Raw genomic sequence first — 24,429 nt, forward strand, 5'->3', positions numbered from 1 at the left:
GATCGCTGCAATGTATGTGCCAAACATGATACATTGTAAACCGGTAACAAACGTCCAGCATTAATCATATTCGATGCATTGTCGTGAACTAATGCAACTACTTTGTCTTTGATGCACCATTCCTCCATACACAGTTTAATAGCATTAGCTACATTTTCAGCTGTATGTCGTTCTTCTAGTTCAATTGTCTTCAGAACAAAATCATATGTACAGAAGTTCTTATACCGAGCATGACATGTCACTGTAATGTAAGAGTCTGTTGCTCGAGACGTCCATATATCTGTCGTTAAAGCAACTACTTCTGCTTCCTGTAGCCTCTGTTGTACTTACTCTTTCAGTTCAGAATTAAAAAAAAAACCTGCAAGCGTGTCCATAGTGTCCGCCTAGACGGTACGCTATAATTTGGTTCAAGAAAGGACATTAACTCCCAAAACCCTTTCCCTTCAATAAATGAAATTGGGAGTAGATCAGTTACTATCATGTTTGCAATCTTTTTCGCAATCTGTTCTTCGTGTTCTGGTGTGCACGGCCGGCTATTTTTAAGATACTTTACTATTGATCTTTGTTCATACGTTCGCTTTTTATTGTGTGTTTGAGGAACTCTAATTACATCATCACGCGTTTCGTCATTGGTGACAGTTTCACAGGAAATTTCACAGTAGTATCTTCTGACATATTTGTGGCCTCAACACAGTCTGATGGTCCAGGAGAATCTTCACAACTATCCGAATAGGAAGCTTCCACAAAGGTATTGTTGAAAAAGAAAATGACACAATATTATGTTTAAGAAAAATCGCAATGCAATTCTATGAACATATTAAATATAAACTTGTTTTAAAGACAAAAGCAAAGCAATTATGAATATAAGCATTGAAACTTGTTTCAGTGTATTACTATTTGACTCAACAAACCACTAAGTGGGTATGCATGCAACAGTTGTTTTGACAAATTTGCCTCAGGAGATTTGTTCGTACTTTCGCTGTCTTGAAATTAGGGTGGTGGGAAACTGGATGGCATTCTGGTCACCAGCATCCTTGTAGTAAGTTATCAGAGAAGGAAAAATATCTTCCATAGAAAAAGAGATTCCATTCCATCTCACCTAACGATTTATCAGTCACTGATATCTTCAAGAGAAGAATGTCAACTATTTTAGGTGAGATGGGAATTCACATCTTGCTTAATTCCCATCTTGCTTAATTGCTATCTTGCGCAATTTATTAATTGTTTCAAGAAAAAAATATTTAGATGTTTTTCTTACTGCATTCGCGTATGTGAAACGAACTAATAACAAATTTTGACTCACACATTTACCATATGACGTCAGGAGGATTGTGTATTTGAATTAACATTGCGCAATTATGAACCTTATTTGTTTAATTTTTCATTGATATCCAATACAGAATTTCTTTTAGACGTTACAAACTTTCTTAACACATAGTATTGTGCAGATTTTCATAACATGCTTTAGTAAACAATATGTATTTTAAGGTATGCTGAAACACAGTACATTTAATCTGAAATTACTAACATATCTTTCATGGATCACACCTATTGTGTATAGAATGACAACAAACATTTTTTTTTGTAGTGAAACACAATGCCGTAAGACATGTTATTAGCCACTTGGCGAATTCTATAGGACGAACTCAATACAATCTTGTCCTTGGTATGCGAATAATGGACATGAACATTACGTTTCCTAAATATTTCTAGTTCTAACTTAGTGAGTTCCAAAGGTTTATTGGGGTTCTACTGGTTAGAATATAAAATACTTTCACGAACGATTAACTCCAGAGTATCAGCACTAAAAACATTCGAAAATATTCAATTGGAGATTTAACTTCATTTGGAGAAGACTAACACGATTTATATTGTGGTGCCTGAAGAGGTAGATTATTTCTTGTTATTATTTTCCATTGGGAATGACGACTGGCAGCAGTTGTAGCTTGACTGGAATTGGCATTTACTGTTTCATCTGTAAAATAAAATACAAATGATTCAATCAATTTACTACTCTAAAAGTATCGATTTCAATGAAATCAATGCAAAATACTCGACTACAATAGTTTTGAACATATCTTCTGATCCATTTGAAGTTTCAGATTTAGGACGCCATTCTTCATCATCTGAATCTAGAACTCCTAAATTTTCGTCGCTTACCTGGAGCTGCTCATCCTCACTGTCGTCAGGCGGTATGTATGGATGAACGAGTCGTTTTTCCGAAAATATATTCTTGCTCATCTGTTAAAGTAAGATAAGCTTTTACAGTCTTCAAGAATCTTTATCGGCAATAAATCGGTAAATAATACAAAAGAGTAACAAAAAGGAGAGAGAGAGAAAGAGTGACAGAGGATTTCAAAATAACACAACATCGAAAACAATAGAGGAAGATGTCGAAAATGACGTTGTTACGTTTAGTAATTTTTTTCGTGTTCAACTTCGGATTATTTTTATTCATAAGTTTGTAACACTGAAAGCATACACTGCACGCAACAATACTTTCCATGAGCCAATAAAAATTCCAACAAAATTAAAAAAAGAAGGTAAGAAACCAACATTTCGAACTTTCCATTAGGCCTACCGAAGAAATGTTTGATTCTTAGTAAAGGAGGTCCGTAGTTGCTCAATGTTAATCAGAATACACAAACATATTTCGAACAATCAAATACAAAACGAAATTAATATGATAAGTTACAAGCACTTAAAATAAACAACAGACACCTACCTTCTAGAAAAATATTTTTTAAAAGAAAAATTTCCCTGTTTTCGACTCCTCTTGCTTCAAAAATAAACAAAGCAATGCATTCTACGCACACTGTATCCGCCCTCGCAACAGAAACTGCTGGAAAAACTCTCCTTCCGAAAGAGACGCAATTATGAGTGTTCATAACAGATGGCACGGCATAAAGGAAACCACCTGAAACAGGAGTGGCACCATCTACGGTATGACCTTCAAAGTATGACGCTCAACATGGTTTGTTAATTTGGATTAACACGGCGCAATATAGGGTTAATCCCTTCTCGCCTAAAATGGCGGTAAGATACAAGGAGGGAATTTCTGTACTAAAAGAGAATTCCTCTACTAGCATTTTAATCAGATATTTTAATCAATATTTTCAGTTTCTGTCAACTACAATATAAATATTTAATAAGTACTATACAACAAGAAAGCATAGGGGGGGGGGGCGAGACGATGAAGTGGATGTAGTTTACTTTTGGTTGGTTTGGGAAAACTGGAAGGTGCTTAGCAGACAGGAGCTAATCAGAAACAGGATAGAAATATAAAGGATAGAAATGTATAGAAATATACAGTGTTTCAAAACAACAGTGACAACGTTTGGGAGCAGATTCCTGACACCAAGATAAGACAAAAAGTATAGACCAACCTGGGTGTACAAATACCTCCTTTCGGTACTATGACCAGCCAAAAATCTGTCGGAAGATGAAAAAAAAAAGCCATAACTCGAGAACAAAATGTCGGATCGAATTTGGGGGAAAGGAAATGTTTATTATTTTTAGCCGTAGTTTCCATTAATACACAACTCGATGTGGTACAGGGCGGGGGCAAGGGTCACCCCAAAGAAATTGAAGAAATCCTGGGATATTTTATTTAACGTTGAGTATAATGACATACGATTAGACTAACTAAAACTAAAGACGATGTTTCAACTAATAAAAGTTTTAGAACGTAGTCCAAGTTACAAGAACCTTGCTAGAATTCGAAAATGGAAAGATAAGTATATTTGATTAATCTACTTTGTCTCAGTACAGAATTGGCTATCGAGGAAGAACTGAAATTATATGAAATCCAAGACGTTTAAATATTATGCCTTCTAGGCTAATGAAGACAGAGAAATCACTCACGGCTATGTGGGTAGCATACAGGACTTTGGCATAGGAGACCCGGCAGGAACGCAAGCGGTTTGAATCTCACGTTAATTCGTAGCTCCATGGCTCATATAACTTTGCTACCGAAGGAATGCTAAACTCAAATCCGATACAGTAATACATACAGGTAATAGATAGAAGCTAATTATTGGAAAATAATTCGTGAAATGAGAATGTAAGTGAAAACAGATAATCCCGAGAAGACTCACTGGTACGATGGTATCCACCACGAATTTTTATAACCTGGGATCGAACGAGGTCCATCTCGCACCAGAAGTAAGCCCTCTATCACTAAGCCATCGTGACCCTACTCTGGAGAAAGCACTATGATTCTGACCGAAGTATCGGTCTAGAAAATATTGTGTGTGATAAACCAATATAACTTACTAGAAGTACAAACAGTCAGAATGTGGAACTTCTTTCGTTCGGGTCGAATGATTTTCGATAAGTACCTCGCATATGATAATACAAAATAGCAGCAACGTGAGAACAGCAGCCACAGTTCTGTTCACGAAAACCGAAATTGTTCCAATATTGGACGGAATCAGTGATGAGGTTTAATTTCTTTCTATTCATTCTTTGTTTGATCATATTAAACACACATATACAGTAATACCATCAAAACAAACTAAACACATGAATAGCTATTAACAACAGGCATATTATTAACCAACTGTTAAAAAAAACAACAACAACAACAATTACTAAAGAAAGATCTATATGTATCACAGAACATTGATTATGTGCACAATTAACACAAAATGCGGGAATGTATAATTTCAGTTGATGTACAGCAGTGGTGTAGCCAAAGGAGGTGTGAACATGCTCGAGAATCCCCTTCATCCTCAGAGACCAATTACCGTTAAGACAAAAAATACTTATCATAAGATTCCAATGTTATAACAACTTCATCTCCTCCCCCCATTTAAAAGTATTGATTATCCTAGTGGTGTACAGTGTGTATCATACGTATACCACATAGATGCTGACCTATGTACATTTGCCTTTTTTCACTATGAGGTACACTTGCGAACAAAATGCAAACAATATATGTTGTTAGGGACCCTCTCAAGAAAAAGCTGGCAAAAAATTGTGGGTGTCCCAGTTAGTCTTCTACTATTTTTTTTAAATTTCAAAAAAATATATCAATTTTCAACTTCAAAATATTTTTAAAAAAATATTTTCCGACTTTTCTCTTGCTGAGAACACCTAACATCATTTTTTTTTATGCAAATCAGTTGAACCGTTTAGGAGAGAAAAAAATTCAATTTTCCTTCCTCCATCCTAACACCCCTCTAAAAGCGCTTGGGGGGCTGGAACTTTTGGAAACCGAGTTTCTCATAAATGTTAATCGACTGTAAATTTGGTTCAGATATGCTTGGGGGAGCTTTCACATCCTTATTCCGCTAAGCCCTTTTTTCCAAAGTAACTGTAACGGTAACGCGTTACAAATTTCTAAGGAATATACCTAGTTTGCTTTAGTTTCTTTTGTTTTACATTTCGGACGAGTAACTATAATATGTGTTTTTCCGGAAACAAATCTTTGTTTTCTTTCCTGTTGTAAATCTCTTAGAATGGAGCATGAACTGTCAGTGACCAACAGTCACCGACACACAAAGAAACAGATAAGATCTTAGGGCCACTTGCTGGTTTCAGAAGGGGAGTATAACCTTAGGGAAATCACATGTACTGATTGCAAGCCAAGCACCTGGAAGATTTTGTAGTAGATTTTTACAGCTCTAAATCAATACATTCAGTGAGTGAACTGCAAGTACAATGATAGTCTAGCTTTCCTTAACGAAAATATTTGAAAAAATACTTTTTCTTAAAAGCTGAGGATGAGGACATAATTTAAAAGTAAAAAGTCTGAAGTGTACCGGCGGGAAATATTTATCAATAGGGAGGAGTTCGTCTACATATTTGAGGAAACATCTGAAGTTTTTTTTTATTATTATTTCTAGAGTATACCGAAACAGTACCAGAAACCACACAAGCATTGCGGATAAAGCTATTGGCCAAATGTTAATAATTTCTTTACACGTGCTCTTACTAATACTATATTAATACTTTCTTCAATACTTCATTCTTTTTTAGTGCTATTCTGATTATACTTATGGAGATTTGTTTATATTTATGGAAGTTGCAATTTCTTCGAAAAAAAAAAAGTTTCATTTGCAATTAAGTAAGAAAAAAGATTTCATTTTCTTAAGAGATTAAAAAAACGAAATGTATATTGAGTGTAGGTGAAGTAGGAAGTGTCGAAGTAGGTGGAGTAATATGTCGATTGATTATCGTGACAATAATATAGTGATTTTCTACTATATACTCTTTCAACTTAAATAAGTAGGTTTTAAGTTAATAATCGAAACGTAAAAACTTTGACGTAAAAATATTCTAAAATGTTTTATAGGATATGATTATCCTTATAAATCAATAATTAAGAATCGCGGTTAATATATACAGTGGCGTATTTACGATTTTGTTTCGGGGGGCTTTGCCTGAAAATGTGAAAATTCTGCAAGATATTACATATACTTTATTATAGTAAGTAAGATTTCGGGGGGGCTTAAGCCTGGAAGCCCCCCTAAATACGCCACTGTATATATATATATACTTTTCAAAATATTTTATTTGTAAATAATCATGTTTATAATATGCTATAGCAACTACTAATAGTGCAACACAGACACTCTAAAAAAAATCCCACAATATTTGGATCTAAATATCCAATATATTTCAATAAAAAATTTTCTTGTATGCCTTATATCTGGAGAACTACATGCAGTATAGACATACCCAAACTATCTCTTAACTCAGTGTAATGTGCTCATTCCGTAAAAGGGGGGCCGCGGTGGCTCAGTGGTAGAACGTTCACCTCTGGTGTTTGGGGTCCCGGGTTCGATCCCAGGACCCCGCCAAGTGAACTTTGTGGTGCGTGGGTTCTCTCGGGGTTCTCCCGTTTCCTCCCACTTTCTTCATTCCACGATTTCATCCATTACTCATCATCACCGTCTCCTTTAGACTAACCGGTATAACCTTGGGACGTAAAACTCAAAGATTTAATTTTTTTTCATTCCGTAAAAAAAATACGAAAACTCGATTTAGGGGCCGTTCAAAAGTTTTGTAGGCCCTTATCCAATTAGCCCAAAAGATCCAATATATTTCAATCAAGAATTTTCTTGTATGCCTTACATGTGGAGAACTACATGTAACTAACTAACTAACTATATGGCGTATGGAACCCGGAGGTTCAATGCCGCGTTCACAAAAGCTCTCCATTGACTTTTATCCTTAGCCAATTGGATCTAATTGAACCCAAACTATCTCTAAAGTTAGTATAATGTGCTCGTTCCGTTAAAATACGAAAACTCAATTTAGAGGCCGTTCAATAATTTTGTCATCCCTGATCCGAAAACTAATTATTAGCCAAGATCGCAATCCTTTGATCACACGTGCAACAGGAGTGCAATTGTGACAAAATGTGTGGGAAATGTGCAGAAACTTCCAAGGGTGCAAGTCGTGCACATTTCTCACACGTTTTGTACACGCTTCTCACTCCTTCTGTTCCACACATGTATAAATGTAAAAGAAGTGATCAAAAGTTGCAGTTTACGCATACAATTTTTTTTACAGTGCAGTATAGCAATTCAATAATAGCGCATTGTTTATTGTTGCTATTAGTGTAGATATGTTTGATGGGTGCCATAATTAACGCTGATGAGCAAGCCTAAACTGTCCGCATGAAGGGATATAGCAGCGCTACTATCATCAACCTACAGTTCTAAACATTTATTACGATCAGGAAAGATCAGAATGTGTAATATTATTATTATTATTATTAATAATAATAATAATAATAATAATAATAATAATAATAGTAGTAGGAAAAATTTAATGAAAAGAATGTTTTTTGTATATGATTATATTCAAAGTTCCGGACATAAAAGTAATGCGTTACTTGTCTTGCTTTCGAAGTAGGGTAACAGTTACTTTTCTAGGGGAAGTAACGTTCCCTTACTGTTAACGATATGCAGTAAGGGAAAGTAAAGTAACTTATAGCGCGTTACATTTTTACAAGTAATTTACCCAACACTACCTCAAAGCCTCAACAAGTCTTCGATGGGTACATGAAACAAGCTTTCGGAAAACTGATTCCATGCTATTTTCCAAAAGTAGATGGGACAAATGCATTCACAAGAGAGTGTTTCATGCATAGTGTAAATAAAATTTTGTGGGAATAGCATTCTATAATAAAATGAGCCTTGTAACTATTTGAATGACCCTCGTCTTTGTTCTCGTCACAACTGATGCTATATGCTCAAACACACACAAATATACACATTGACGATTTCAGAAGAGTCTCCCCGGAAAAACTGAATAAGCAACGAGTGAAAGTAGTACAGTACTAGTAAAATACTGGTTTCCCAGAGGTTAAGCACAATCAGAGAAATGCCCACGGAAATTTCGTCGTTCTGGTGCAGTATCCTCAGGCCATACCATGAAATCACTGCTCACACAATATTAAACACCAGTAGTTTAAGCAGTAACGCCCGCGGGGTTTTTCCAGGGAGGGAGGCTGGCATACAAGCAAAATTGCAAATACAAGCCCCTTGAAACACACAATATAAGTTCTACTGCATGTAAAACAATTACTTACGCTCATGGCGTAAGTTTACTACAGTAATGTGTGTGAATAAGCAAATTTGTTTTGATATGTATCTTGAGGAATCGAACCAACTTTGATAATCCAGGGGGCAATGTCCTCCTTGACTCCTGTTGCAGGTGGGCATGAAAGTAAGGATATAATTTTTTGGTAAGGTATACGCGCAACTGTTTTCAAACATATAATGTTACCCATCATCCCCATATATGCTTCTTCTTTCGTAAAATTAAAATGGGTGAGTAATATAGTTACCAACTCTGAAAAAAAAATTACCGGCACCCGCTCAAAATTTCTTGTGATATAGGCCTAAGTGAAAAGTCTCTCTCTTCGAACCCATCCATGGGAAGTAAATGTACTATCCTGGACAAAATGCATTAGGATTTAGATTTCTGGGCTATCGGCATTTAAGGCCGTTTAGCCCTTCACGTTTTGAGGGATGACGTCCTTCGGCGAGCACACAATCCGGGAAAATGGAAGGAAGAAAGGATTGGGAAAGGAAGGAAGTGGCCTGGGACTTAAAGTTAAGTACCACCCTGGCATTTGCCTGGTGTGAATGAGGAAAACCCAGGAAAACCTCATTCAGGATGGCTGGCATGAAAAATCGTTTTACACCTTTTCGACCGAGTGCCCACACCAGGAATCGACTTCGCTACGCGGTGCCACCAAAATGCATTAGGACCCGTATTCTGCATATCCTTAATAAATGCACTTATAAGCGTAATATATACATTGTGTTCTGAAGTCGTATCGATCATTTTCTTCTATTTACCAGTAACTGCTACTTCTTTAAAATTATCGAGAGATGAAAAAATAGTATCTTAATCTGTACGTGTCAATTTTGGACAAATCCTCACGCTATATTTATGCCGCACAATTATGACAAATTAAACACTTCTGTATCCAGGGGCAGATCCAGGGAAGGGGGCGATCGGGACGATTGCCCCCCCCAGAAGAGATAACTTTCTTATTTTATATATATAAATAAAACCCATCCCAAAGTTTGGAGCCTTTAAAAGTAGCAGTATGACAACCCACCGCCCCCCAGAAGTCGGTTCTGGACCCGCCCCTGTCTCTATCTATTGTCGAAAACAATGTTTCACAATAAAATTTAATTATCAAATTTCTTGTTAAATAAATGAAAAGAACACCCTAAGCATCGCTGCTAAAAGGGGCGTTAAACTCAAAACGAAAATCATGAAAAGAACTGCCCTAGGTTTTTAAAAAAAATCACCGAATGTATAATACAATGGAAATTTGTATTTGCAAATAAGACACTGTTCAAGAATTAGGATGTTTAATGTTTTATTCTGGATTATAAAATTTAAAATAGTGGTCATAAAGAGGCTGGTAAGAAGTTTATAGTGTGTACTGGTCACCGACCTTAATAAAAATAACCGCAATATATAATAACGGGCTCTTGGCAACCCTACTTAGTATGCACAGGGCTATAACAATATAAGAAGCCTCATATTTTTTGTACAATAAGGAACACTTCTGAATGGTACACCCATATGGAAATTTACGGCAAAAGTGTAAAATCCAGAAGTGTTCCTCCCGGGGCCCACCGGGGCTCAGCCCCGGTACTTTTTTGGTTGCCTGGGCTCAGTCCCGGATCTTTTCTCGTTGCTTTTTTAAAAATTTTCTCCGCATCTGAAATAATGTTGGTAAAATCAGTATTTTAACTTTCCTTTGTCACTGTTTCGGTAGCTCTGTGGCTGATATTAATGTAAAATTCAAGTGCATTATTGAGGCAACCTGGGAGTGAGAAAATAGCATAAATAAGGTTATTTTCTCTCCGGTCGCTGCTGGTAGTTTTCTTTTTTCTATTTGTTTTTCAACAGGGGCTATAGCTGAGCTATAAAATCCTTGGGGGAGGAGGGGCGGATAGTGACAGAAACTAAGAAGTTCTTTCCTCTACTGTCTTGTGTGAGCTTTCTAGCTTTTCAGACTCCTCGCAAGAAAAGACTATAGCCCTACCGAAGGCAAACAAGCTCATATACAGGACAATCGAGGTGTTTAAGGCCCATAAAGAGAGAGGAGGCATATACTGGAGAGAAATACAGAGAGCCATAAAAGAGAAATATTTTAAAGAAGTTCCCTTGAAAATGAGTGGCAGTAAAAACAACGCTTTGGAAATTAACAAAGGACAGTTCTATGAACAGAAGGTGCTTGACTGAGAAGGACACTGTGTACTCCGAAATGATGAAAATTATTTACCCTGAATACTGGCCGGAAAATATTAATGTCGATTATAGCGAACAAGACTTGAAAGAATTGTGTGAATTGTTTTCTTTGTGTTTTCGAGAAACTATTCAAACTTATCGCGACTTAAGGGATAGTGGAGGCAGGCAGGTCTTGGGGAGAATGAAGGTACTAATGCAGTGTGTGCAAACGATACCAGTCAGCAATGCTGAGTGTGAGAGGGGTTTCAGTGTAATGAATAATCTTGTCACGCCAACTAGAAACGCGCTATCGGTTGAAAGTGTGTCATCTTTAATGACAATAAATATTAATGGTCCGCCATTTTCCGCAACCCCTCCCGTACGTTAAGCGCTGGATATCACAAGGAAGAAACAACGCCCTCTCAAGTTGCTAGGAAAGAAATCTCAAGGCAGAAGAAAACAAATCGAAGGAAGCTTTATGGAAACTACGGTGACTTAACTGCATCCCTTGTGTTATAAGAGGTAAATAAAGCTATTTTGATATTATTATTCACATAAAAATTATGTGAAAATACTATGTTGTCATGAGATTTGTTTGATTTGTGTTTGCACAAGTTTTCCCAACTCTATTTAATATGGAAGTGCCTGGAATTTTACAAGATTTGACTAAACCGCACACACACATACACATTATATATATATATATATATATATATATATATATATATATATATATATAAATATATATATATATATATATATGGTAGCCAGGAAGGGCTCCGGTACATTTTTTAGCACGAATTTAAACACTGCCCTTACTGTACATCCCATTATCCCTTAAAGTCACATTTAAGGTAAAATAAAATAACGAAAGTTTTGGTTTGTTTCAGTTTACCGCCCCACGGTTATGCCATGATGACTAAAGGAGACTTGGACTTACTGATTATAATGGAATCTAAATCACTTTTTCCGTTTAACTGTATCCCACCGGGAACCGAATCCACGCGTGCCGTAGGCAGGCTTGTTAGCCACTAGACAAAACGGATGTCCAAAATAACGAAAGTTAAATATTAAATGAAATATTACATGATAAAACACACGACGGTATGTATCCCTTGAATCAAATTACATAAGAAAGAAAAGTGTTTAAATCTTCTTACCTTAACGTGATGTGTTTTGTAGAACAAGAGATTCCAGGATCGTCACCATCTTCTGATTGAGTGTTACGTGCAATCACTTTATTAATACAAGACATGTGTTTAGTTCTCAAGTGCGATAATAAAGCACTTGTCGATCCTCCTTTGCATCTAAGTACTTTTTTGCACAAGAAGCATTTAGCTTCTTCTCTAGTCTCGGCACGTTCAAAGTATTTCCACACTTCACTCCGTGACATATTGTGCTGTGCTTCACCTTATTTCCTTAACACTTAATTGCTGCTTTCACCCTTATCTTGCAGGTCACTGAAATGAATATTAAATGCTTGCTGAGTGCGTTTGCGCAGTTGACCTTGACAATCGTTGCACCATATGCACCTGCAAATGTTTACTATCTAAATCTCGACACATTATAGGCTTAAGACTATTAGGTTCCAAAACTTTCAAATTAGAATAAAGTACATTTAAGGACGTTATACGTTATCAAAAACGTTGTTTAGGATTTTGTTTTATATATTACAGAAAATGACATTTTCGTACATTTGATTACCAATATATTTTAACAATGTTAGCTATTGTGCACATCGAAACATCTTTTAATACAACAATATTTTAGTTCTAATCTAACAGTTTTAAGCTAACATCTCTTTAAAAAAATAAAATATTAATAGAACTTTCCTTACCTGGAGTTGTTATTCAAATCTGGTACAAGTAACATTGCCAAAGGGGACCAAGAAGGCGGGCGTTACCCGTAGGCTATACCTGCACCCCAGACTGGTAGTATATATTATTATTGCGCAAATAATGTAAAATTAACCTTTTCAGTATAGCCCCCTTCAAATAAAATGTATCCACCCTTCGATTGTGTCCCCAAGAAATTAAATGTTACTGTAACTGGTGGTAGAGCATATCATAGCCAGTTTAAAACTACAATGAACCTAATATTTTTATTTTACTTATTTATTATTTTTAATTTTCCTGTTTTTAAAATCAAATGCACTTCACTTTCCTAGAATCACACTAAGGGAGAAAATAACACCTATATGAGGAAGAACATACCGCGTAGAGGGAGCCTTGTTATTCCATTGTTCAAAAGTGTTTGACGAAGAGAGGCTAAATAAATAAACAGCAAGTTAGGGTATAGATTCTAAACGCGGGGGGACTCCGTCCCGACTTCGAAAAAATATGTAGGCATCGCCCAGTTTCTAAAAAAAATACAATGGAGAAAGATAGGAAGGGGGAACAAGCGTGATCTATTTTTACCCTTTTTTATGACCCCCAAATTAGAACAATTTAGATGGTTTAAAATTCTTGTATTTTTGAACATAGCAACTTGACCTGTAAAGAAGACACAAAATTTCTCCATTAACTGTACAGGAACGAAATAGGATCATCCTTAAGAATCTGAAGCTTCGACATAACACTCCATTTGTGATGTGTGTCACTGCATGAGACCACTGCGTGGTAGCGATTTGTGTTCATGCAAAGCAAAATGTGCGTACATCAGCACAATACAAAACTGAAAAAAGCTATTTATTAAGGCTAATTTTCATTACCGCAAACTAAACGCAAATATTACGTTGTGTCGAGCTCGAAAACCGCTAGTGAATGAGGGCTCAGAGCGCTTGAAAAAATTGATTTACACAATAATTTTGTACTCTGAGTCCAGGAAATGAACACCAATACGCCTACATACATTTCAATTTCTTACTGGTAATAGTTATCCGGACTTTCGTTACCAGTTCTCAAACAATCCAGAAAGTTTGCTATAGTAGATTAATTCAGCGACGGTATTAAGAAAGAGCTGTTTCAAAGAAACAATACACAGTAATTTTTGAAATGGCGGTAGATGAGCCACCGTACGAATGCCTCCGTCTGTCTTTATTCGTGAAGACAATAAATCAAGCAATTTTTGTACTAGTGTTACCATTTCTTCTATCTACTACATAATATTACGCAACTCTATCATACAGGGCTTAGTGTTTCATTTCAGTATTCTCCCCATTAAATTGATCACTTGTGACTATAAATATCTATATATTAAAATGCTAGGTTTATATGTTTGTGTGCAAAGAAAAGTTTATATGTTTGCCTCCAAACCTTTTGACAATGAGATCTCGAAAACCACAAGTGCTAGAATGGTGCCATTTTTGCTGGTCGATTCCAAATTTTGTGTAGATTGGCCCAGTTCCAATTGAATATTTATAAAACGTGGCCATTATTTCTTTAATACATTTTTTAGGGTACACTGGAAGTGTTGACATTTTAAATAATAACACATTCTATAAGTTATACACTCCAACACAACATGTTTGTATACAGTGGTTGTATATTTCTCAGGCGTTTGTTTCAAGATCAATTGATAATGAAAATCGAAGAAAACTATTTCTCGAGTGATGGAGAATCTTTAATATTTAGAATGTTTTGCTAATGAACACCATATATCACTGGCATTGTAATAAATTGTGTATGTAATGTATTTGCTTATTACATACTGCATGCAAGAAGAAAGAAAGCACTGATCATACATGAATGAGAAATTCCAACCAGAAGTAGGCTCAATCTTGCAAACGGTGCGAGATATTGAAAAAATAATCGAAAAAATCTCTCCTTTGTGGTACATCTTGCCGATTTTTATCAAGACGTCTTTCATTTGTGTCTATAAGGGGACATGTATATATGTTGTGAGGAATGACAAGGAGATTCATGCTCATATGTGAATGATGCGCTGTGTAGAGAGTGCAGGTTAAGCTAGTCTAATTAAAATAAATCCAGGTTCTGAAAATCTATTGATAATAAGGAAGGTAATTGTATTCGAAACAACTAGAGATTTACAGAAGAGTGAATATTGAATCGAAGAAAAACATGTTTTTGAGCGTAACTAATAATAATAATAATAATAATAATAATAATAATAATAATAATAATAATAATAATAATAATAATAAAGTACAGTTATAACAAAAATCCAAACTGGGTTTTGATGAAAGTTCAAACTGGATTTAAGTAGAAGCTCAAAGGTAGTTCTTGATGAAAACGGAAGCCAATTTTGATTGAAAACTAAGCCGATTTGAAGATCTAAAACATATATAGATTCTCAAGGAACCAATACCGGATTCGGTAAACATCGCAATGGTTTCAGTAAAAACTAAAACTCAAAACTGTTCTGGAAAACTAAAACTATCTGCGGAAAGGAAATGGGTTCCAGAGAACAACGAAAAACTATTCTGGTCAGAAATAGAACCAGTTTTGGAACAGTATTCTGATACGAAAAACCGTTTTTTAAATTTTGGAAAACCGGTTTCGGTTTTTCTAAAAACCGCTTTCGGTTTTTCTAAAAACCGGAAACCGAAAAACTGGTTTCTGTGTCCACCACTAGTATATACTGTATGTGTGTGTCGTCCTTTTAAGCATATGAGTAATTGTATGTTCTGTTTATTTATATTTTTATTTATTTATGTGTATTTATATATATTTATAATATTATTTAATTATTTATACCAATTATTTGTTAGTTTAGATTAGTTGTGCTAAGATCGTCCTTTTGATGTGTGTGTGTGTAATTTACAACAGATAGGAAGCCTCGGTATAGGGAAATACGAATTAGAATACTTGAAGGTGATTGGCTGCTGCCAGGAGCCAATCAGAAACAAGATATCTCAGCTCTTGTGTGTATATAAGACTGCACGTTTCTCATGTATCTCATAGTGCCTGATGAAGCCAGAATGTTAGTTGGCGAAACTGTAACACATAAGTAATATTTTTTATGTGAATATATTGTTTTGCTCAGCAAATAGTTTGTTTGTGTTTAAGTATATACAAAGCAAATGTTCTACTTAGGGAAAATATTACATGTGTAAGGCTAAAATAGTATTGTAACGCCGCTAGTGGCGCATCGAGCCGGAAGCTTCTTATCGTGTAGAGTGAGTTGATAGCCGGTAAATTTGCAATTAGGTTTGGGAGTGAGATGCAATAGTTGTTAAAATATGAGTTTATGAGGTAAGTACAAGAGAATGTTGAGAAATAGAAATAAAAGTCATAGTCAAATAACTAGATACATGATCACTATGAAGTTAAATAGTTGTTTCGGGTGGAGATACGTGAAAGTGCACGTACGAACCAGTTTGTGGCATGAAAATCGAGGTGAAGAATGTTGAGAGCTGCGCGCCGAACGTGTTTTAATATTAATGGTTGTGCAAAAGATGAAAGTTTTCAAGAGTGTGGGTGACAAATGCTAATAGTTTACGCATGTAAAGAAATTGATTAGTCTTTCGAAGTCTCACCTTTTCGATTTTGAAAATAGTGAATCAATAGTGGTACTACAAGTTTCGGCCTGAATTCTTCTGGAGCAAACCGAGACTTGCACTTGTAGCTGTATGTCGGTGGCGAGAATTGATACCAAGTGTTGCAGATTCGGACAGTTTTCATAGAAAGAGAAAAAGTGTGCACCTGTTTGTAGGATAACAGGTTCATATGTTGCAACTGTTAGTAGGATGTACTTTGTATTCTTGACAACGTTTACCTGAGAGAGGAATTGGTCGTAATGAGCAGGATTGTTCAAATCGGCGTCTCTTCTTGAAAATTAAGATTTGTTTATGCAAAAGATCGTTGATAGTATCCTGTGATGTTCTCAGAATTCGAACTATGTACGTTGGTCCCTGATTGTTCCGAATACGGATGCATTTTTAAACGTGTATCCCACCTCAGGAAGTTCAGTCTATATATCAAGTGTTATATAGAGAGGGACCCATCGTACTACTATTGACATGGTATGTGGCTGAGTTTGCTAGTGTCGGTTGTTGTTGGGAGAAGTTAAAGTTGCAGTTTTCCTGAACATTTCGAAACTGGATTGTCACGAATTATTTTGCGAAGTTAGCCGACTGTGATTTAATGATGAATCCATTTTTTTTGTTTCTACCATTTGCGAAATATCTTTGCGTTGCCGATACTGGAGAAGTTAGAGAAGTAAAACCTTCGAACTAAAGTACTTTGGCTTGTAGTTTTGCTGTAGCAAGCTGTAGACAGGCTGCAGAGGAGGATAAGCTGGTTGGAGTCAGAGTCGGATCTCGAGATGCTATGTGCATTTGTATGCTTCTTAAATGCTGGTGAACTCGTTGATGGTGCTTGGTGGTTGCCACTGATTGGAGAACGAGAACTCTGGGAACTTGGTTCAGTGTATGCTCTGTCTCGTCGATTTCTCCGCATCCCGTTTATCTCCAAACGAATAAACGAAATTAAATTTTGAGTTTTACGTCCCACGGATATACTGGCTAGGCTAAGGGAGGCAGTGATGATGAACAATGAATGAAATTGTGGAATGAAGAAAGTGGGAGGAAACTGGAGAACTCCGAGGAAACCCAAGCACACGATGTTTGTCCGCCACAAAGTTAACTTGGTGGGAGCAGGGTTTGGACCCGATACCCCACGCATCAGAGGTGAACGCTTTACAACTGAGACACCCCGGCAATTTTATCTTTAAAGGATGTATGAAAGACTTTCCATCGTTAATCATCATACGCGGTAAAATAACGGAACTGAAACAGTATCCAAAACTATGAGATGAGAACAGGATAAGAGTGAAAATGATCATAATGATGATCAAAAATTATACTACTTGTGTACTCCAGCCAACTTACGCTCGTAAAAACTCTCAATTTCTTGCAACCTGTCTCCTGTTAATGAATTAGCATCACTGTGCGCCCACATGAGTGCAATAAACAGAGTCTAGACTTGGCAGCTACGCCTCACTACATGTGCGCCAGCTGAGAAAGTATGTGAATGCACTACGTTTTACCGGCAAACCAAAGTGGCTAGCAACATATGAGAAGGTTACGCCCTCTGTGACGTGAGTGATGGAAAAGAATTTATTTACAAAGTGTAAGTGGAGATCTGTGCTCTATCGAAATTTTACAATTATACGGTATAACAACTAACAAAAAATCAAAAAGAAAAAGAAAAATTGGCGTATGGAACTTTGATCCTTAGCATTGTAATGTAAGTAAACGTATAAAACACACAATTTAATATAGACAGATTGATTCAATATAAATACAATACAATTAGAGAAAATAAAAAATGTGTAAAGGGATAATGAGGATGGAGAATGAGGGGAGGTGCGAAGCACAAGTTAACACATGTGTATTGTTAATCAGACAAATGAATGTGTCTTTTGCGTAGGGTCATTTCTATGTGATGATGGGAACCGGAGAAGCCAAACTGAGCAGAAAGTGATCACTGTGCAGGATATGATGGATGAAAGAATGGAAGAGGTTAATGAATAACATAATCAGATATAACCTTCAGCCCCAGATTAGCCCCAATTCGTGACTTTTTTTGAATTATTTGTAAACAACTGCAACAACAGTTTTCTTAATTGGTATGTTAGCAACTTTGGGTGAGACATTTGTCGGTTTCCGGGGAAGATGTGAATTTCGTATTTATATGCCTAAAAGACCTCCAAATTATGGAATTATATTTTTTTTCTTGTTGGTCGAACATTATACTACACAACAAATATAGAATTGTATGTGAGGACACAACCAGAAGGCCCGTTCAAGATATATAACAAAACTGAGGAAGTAGTAAAGAGATTGTGTCAACAGATTCATGGTTCATCTTGCAAAGAGACCTTTTACAATAATCGGTTTACAAGGTGCAATTTGGTTTAATAAATGGAATGAGACAGTAAGTTAACAATTATAGGGACAATTCGTAAAAACAAGAAAGAGTTGCCCCCGCGATTGTGAATTCCATACGGAGGAAATAATACAGTAGTGTATTTGGTTTTCATTAGAACTGCACCATTGGTTCGTATGCATCTAAAAAAAATTGGTGTATAGTGCTGATCTAGAGTATGCACAATCACGTCAAATTAGATGAAAGTACCAGAGATAACAGGAAGCCAGATATCGTCACATTTTACGACACTAAAGGTGGGGTGGACATAGTAGACCAGATACCTATTGAATATGACGACGAAAGAAACACTACACGATGGAAAATAACGTGATTTTATCACTTCTAAAATGTAGAACCGACTAATAGTAATGTTATACATTCAGCGAACACAGCAAAGTTTTTCGGATTGACTCTAGAAGAAGATGCTTCTGTACCTCCTCAAGTAGGAAAGCGAGGACGATGTTACATGTATAAACACAGTAAGTGCAGATATTTTGCCAAAAGTGCTGTAAGTGGATTTGCCTAAGTCACGCAAAAATGATGTATGAAGACTGCTTCAGAATTAAAACGTGAATATACCGCTATTAGGAGAAATCCTGGTTTACTTCTTTCTAGTTAATAAATATTTTATTTTCAGTGCCGGTATTTAAGCAATAAAATAGTCACATAATTATCGCACTTAATTTTAAGAAGAAAGATGAATGTACAGTTTCGCTGTCTGGTGTTTGTATTTAATATTGTTAATATAATACAAATTTAAATCCTAGTTCACATCTTATCAGACAAAAATGTTCCTGGATCCAGGAGGCAAAATGTTAGCATTCATAAAAATTTTTTTTCACCTTACCACTATACGGTTAAGAACAATGAATCTCATGAGGGTAAAGTGTACTGACAGAGCGTAAACCTTAGGGGCAAGGAGTATGTTGATAGCGATTTGGTGTGGGGTCTAGTGAGGTAGTATATATTGCATGAAGAAAGGGTGATGAGTTTGGAAGCATTTGTTGATATAGGTGAGATTTACTTTTTCGATATAGTACTGTAATATGGACAAGTTATGCATTGGTATAGCTCCAGAGTGGGACTAGGTAATCGGACAATGAAAGGTATGTGGAAAACTTTTGGTTAGAGGGTCAACAGTTTTTTTTATAGATTTTGAATAATGAAGCTATCCACACTGTAAATCTGTATGTTAAGTTTGGCAGTAACAAATCTTTGTATGTACTTAGGATCGTCTATGCATAAAATACAAAAAGACGGCATCAAACCGCAGAAAAGTTAAAGTTCGAGCTACTGCTTCGGGAAAAATATTTGTGCTATCTCTATGCTTTATCATTTCCATTGTGAACCCAGTAGTAAGGCAACGGCTAGAGTCTGCGTTTGACAGTTGGAGATGCAGTGAAATATCGTTATCATTTATTGGTAGAGAACACTCAATTAAAATAATTTACAATGTTTAACTCAGATGGCAAGAAAAGGTAGAGAGTCACTTGGTCAACGTGATCCCACGCTAGAGAAGTGTGCCAAATCAGATGTTTTATATTCTGCGTTTAATGTGGTGATGTACAATAGAATGCTGCTCAAAAGTGCAGTGAACAGAAAACCACCTTTAAACTATACTACAAAAATGTACAAAGTGTTACAAACAATTTTACAGACTGTGCCGTAAATGTGGCTGTTTGCCAGAAATGTCTGAATGTAAATAAAAATGTCTGAAAATATCGATAAGGAACAGTGGAATGTCGTTTCTCAACCAATTCTCTACATAGAAATAAGACCGCAAGACCATAGAGTCGGATTGTTTGTAGAATTAAAATTAATGGGGCAGCAGAGCACAAAATGATCTCGTACGTGTGTGTGAAACTATTTGAGCAGAGGTAAGTCTGTCCAGAAACAATCTTCGTCGGGTGTTTCTGCAGACCATATAGGAACAGTGCTCAAAGTTTACTTGAAAGATGCCACGAATCGTTTCCAGATGTTGTCAGGTGACAAAGTTGCTCATTTTGGTGATTATAACTTGGACTTAGATATGAATTTACAGTAAACATGGGATAACGTCAGACACAAATGACATCCCTTGATCGACTATTCTACTCAAGCACACAATTTGGGATACTACAATTTTCATAGCACGCGTAAAAATAACAGTTTAGACTATATCATCTCTATCCGTACAAAGGAATGCGTCATCTCATATAAACCCTCCCCCTGTGTCAGATTTTTGTCCTTTGTGGATTATCATTTACTTTGCAATATGTGAACCTTGAGTAAATGCCTTGCTAAGCTCTTTGCATCTCTTTGTTGATTGACATGTGTTCAACTGCATTCCAAGGTTTGAGCGTAGACTACATCGACTTCCACAACTTTCACGTGTGAGGTTTTGATCCTTTGTGGCTCATCATGTATGAACGTTGAATAAATTCTATTCCAGGATATTTGCAAGGTGAGATTTTGCTACCTTGTGGATTCACATGTGTGTAGCTAATTTCGAACTTCGATTAAATGCCTTATCACACTCTTGGCATGTGTGATGCTTTACTCCTGTCTGGATTAAAGTGTGTGTAGCCAAACTTCAACATATATCAAATTACACACTACACTCAGGGCATATAATTGCATATTCTAATGCATAATAACATGTGTAGCCAGAGTTGAACTTCGACTAAACTTCTAACCACACCTTTAGCATACGCGACCTTTCTTTCCTGTATGGATTAACATGTGTGTAGCCAAACTTGAAGGTTGATTAAATTTTTCACCAAACTCTTGGAACGTGTGATGATTATGATATGTGCAGCCAAACTGGAACCTAGATTAAAAGCCTTCCTACATTCTTGGCATGTGTAATCATTTCTTCCTGAGTGAATTAATATAGATGTAGCCAAACTTGAACGTAGTCTAAATCATTTACCACACGCATGGCACGCGTGAGTTTCTTCTGTGAGGATTAATATGTGTGCATCTAAACTAGAACGTTGATTAAATGACTTGTCTCACTTTTGCAAGGAGTGACGTTTTTCTTTTGTGTGGATTAACATGTGTGTAGCCAAATGTGAACGTTGTGTAAATGCCTTACCACACTCTTGGCATGTGTGAGGTTTTTCTCCTGTGTGGATAAACATGTGTGTAGCCAAACTTGAACGTTGATTAAATGCCTTACCACACTCTTGGCACATGTGACATTTCTCTCCTGTGTGGATTAACATGTGTGTAACCAAATGTGAACGTCGAGTAAATGCCTTACCACACACTTGGCACATGTGAGATTTTTCTCCTGTGTGGATTAACATGTGTGTTGCCAAATTTGAACGCTGAGTAAATGCCTTACCACACTCTTGGCATGTGTGAGATTTTTCTCCTGTGTGGATTAACATATGTCTAGCCAAATCTGAACGTCGAGTAAATGCCTTACCACACACTTGGCACATGTGAGATTTTTCTCCTGTGTGGATTAACATGTGTGTTGCCAAATTTGAACGTTGAGTAAATGCCTTACCACACTCTTGGCATGTGTGAGGTTTTTCTCCTGTGTGGATTAACATATGTGTAGCCAAATCTGATCGTTGATTAAATGCCTTACCACACTCTTGGCATGTGTGAGATTTCTCTCCTGAGTGGATTAACATGTGTGTAGCCAAAGTTGAACGTTGATGAAATGCCTCACCACACTCTTGGCACATGTGAGGTTTTTCTCCTATGTGGATTAACATGTGTTTAGCCAAACGTGAACGTTGAGTAAACCCCTATTACACTCTTGGCACATATGAGATTTTTCTCCTGTGTGGATTAACATGTGTATAGCCAAATGTGAACGTTGATTAAATTCCTTACCACACTCTTGGCACGTGTGAGGTTTTTTTCCTGTGTGGAGTAACTTGTGTGTAGCCAAATGTGAACGTTGATTAAATGCCTAACCACATTCATTGCACATGTGAGGTTTTTCTCCTGTGTGGATTAACATGTGTTTAGCCAAATGTGAACGTTGAGTAAATGCGTAACCACACTCTTGACACATATGAGATTTTTCTCCTTTGTGGATTAACTTGTGTGTAGCCAAATGTGAACGTTGATTAAATGCCTTACCACACTCATTGCACATGTGAGGTTTTTCCCCTGTGTGGATTAACTTGTGTGTAGCCAAACTTGAACGTCGAGTAAATGATTTACGACACTCTTGGCACATGTGAGATTTCTCTCCTGTGTGGACTAACATGTGTGTAGCCAAATGTGAACGTCGATTAAATGCCTTACCACATTCATTGCACATGTGAGGTTTTTCTCCTGTGTGGATTAACGTGTGTTTAGCCAAACTTGAACGTTGATTAAATGCCTTACCACACTCTTGGCACATGTGACATTTCTCTCCTGTGTGGATTAACATGTGTGTAACCAAATGTGAACGTCGAGTAAATGCCTTACCACATACTTGGCACATGTGAGATTTTTCTCCTGTGTGGATTAACATGTGTGTTGCCAAATTTGAACGCTGAGTAAATGCCTTACCACACTGTTGGCACATGTGAGTTTTTTCTCCTGTGTGGATTAACATGTGTGTAGCCAAATGTGAACGTCGATTAAATGCCTTACCACACTCTTGGCACGTGTGTAGTTTTCCTCGTGTATGAATCACCATGTGCGTAGCCAAACTAGAACACCCTCTAAATTCCTTTCCACATACTCCACATACGTGAGATTTTTTACCTGTATGCACTAACTCACCACTTGACATAGTTGAACTTTGACTAGAGCGTTTATTACTATTTTGGAACGTATGACGCTTTTCACTTTCCTGTGTCACCATATTTGTTGTCAAACGTGATTGATGAAATCCTTTGCCAAGCTGCGTAGAAGTATCAGAATCCTCCTTTCCGTGGAGAGCTAAGATGTTATCGCGCCTGTAACAAATTCAACAAACAATGAAATGTAAATGGAGATAATGATTAAGTAGCAAGAAAACATGTAATCATTAGCTATATTACATGTTTTATTACATTAAATATTGTAGAAATATGAAATGGAGTACCATATCACTATTGTCTCAAAATAAGTGGCTGTAGTTTGTTTCACTATATCAAATTGAACTATCATTTATACCGTTGCGGATATATGTCTATGGCCAGGTATTGTCGGCTGCCTTGACACAAATGCACAGTATGAGAAATAAATCTGTCTTATCTGTAGTTTCGTGTGGAGAAAAAAACAACTTGCGATCCAAAGGTTTAAGAACAACTCAACGTATTAATAGAAACTCTACCGAAGATCATTTACTTATATCATCATATGAGGAACACGAAAGGCGTTTTGAAACGAATTAAAAAATTACATACAACTCTCCAAGCTGAGGCAGAGAAACTTAGAGTAACAAGACAAAAGACGAATCATTTACAGCGTTGTGATCGTGGTTCAGTGGACTAGAGGCTTAACCAGTAATCTCGAGGTTCTTCGATCGAATACACGTCAAGCATTTTTTTTTTTTTTTTACTTTAGGAATTTTGATGGAAATAAATCGGCGATAACACACGCTTCATTACATTCAATTATTTGAATACTCGTTTGTTTCAGCACTTGAAATATCAAATTTTCAGGAATAATACTAATAAAAATAACAATTATCTCGAAGAATATTTAAAACTTAAAAACTTATTATCCCTCAGGTCGTACCATTAGAGAAACGTGATATTAGGCATAAAAAATATTTCGGTTTTGTGTAATGTTGCCCATGAAAAGACGAATTTCTCATCTCGATTCTAAAACAAAACAAACAAAATCGGGATAAAACATTTTAATTCGAGACGGGACAAGGTTAACTCACACTATAGTTATGCTTTGGAGATGAGAATTGAGACAAGACGAAAACTATCGTAAACATTTCTCATCTTATCTC

The 24,429-nt window shown here is 36.4% G+C and overlaps 1 long non-coding RNA gene across 1 annotated transcript; it reads right to left on the reverse strand.

The window, feature by feature from the left end:
• Nucleotides 1–1,486: 1,486 nt before the first annotated feature.
• LOC145675704 (uncharacterized) lies at nucleotides 1,487–12,390 on the reverse strand. Its single transcript, XR_014129187.1, has 2 exons — nucleotides 11,874–12,390; nucleotides 1,487–1,975 (listed from the first exon to the last, which is right to left on the reverse strand). It is a non-coding gene; the product is annotated as an uncharacterized LOC145675704 (long non-coding RNA).
• Nucleotides 12,391–24,429: the final 12,039 nt, after the last annotated feature.

Source organism: Thermobia domestica, chromosome 18, assembly GCF_964235325.1.
Source record: "Thermobia domestica chromosome 18, izTheDome1.hap1.1, whole genome shotgun sequence".
NCBI lineage: Eukaryota > Metazoa > Arthropoda > Insecta > Zygentoma > Lepismatidae > Thermobia > Thermobia domestica.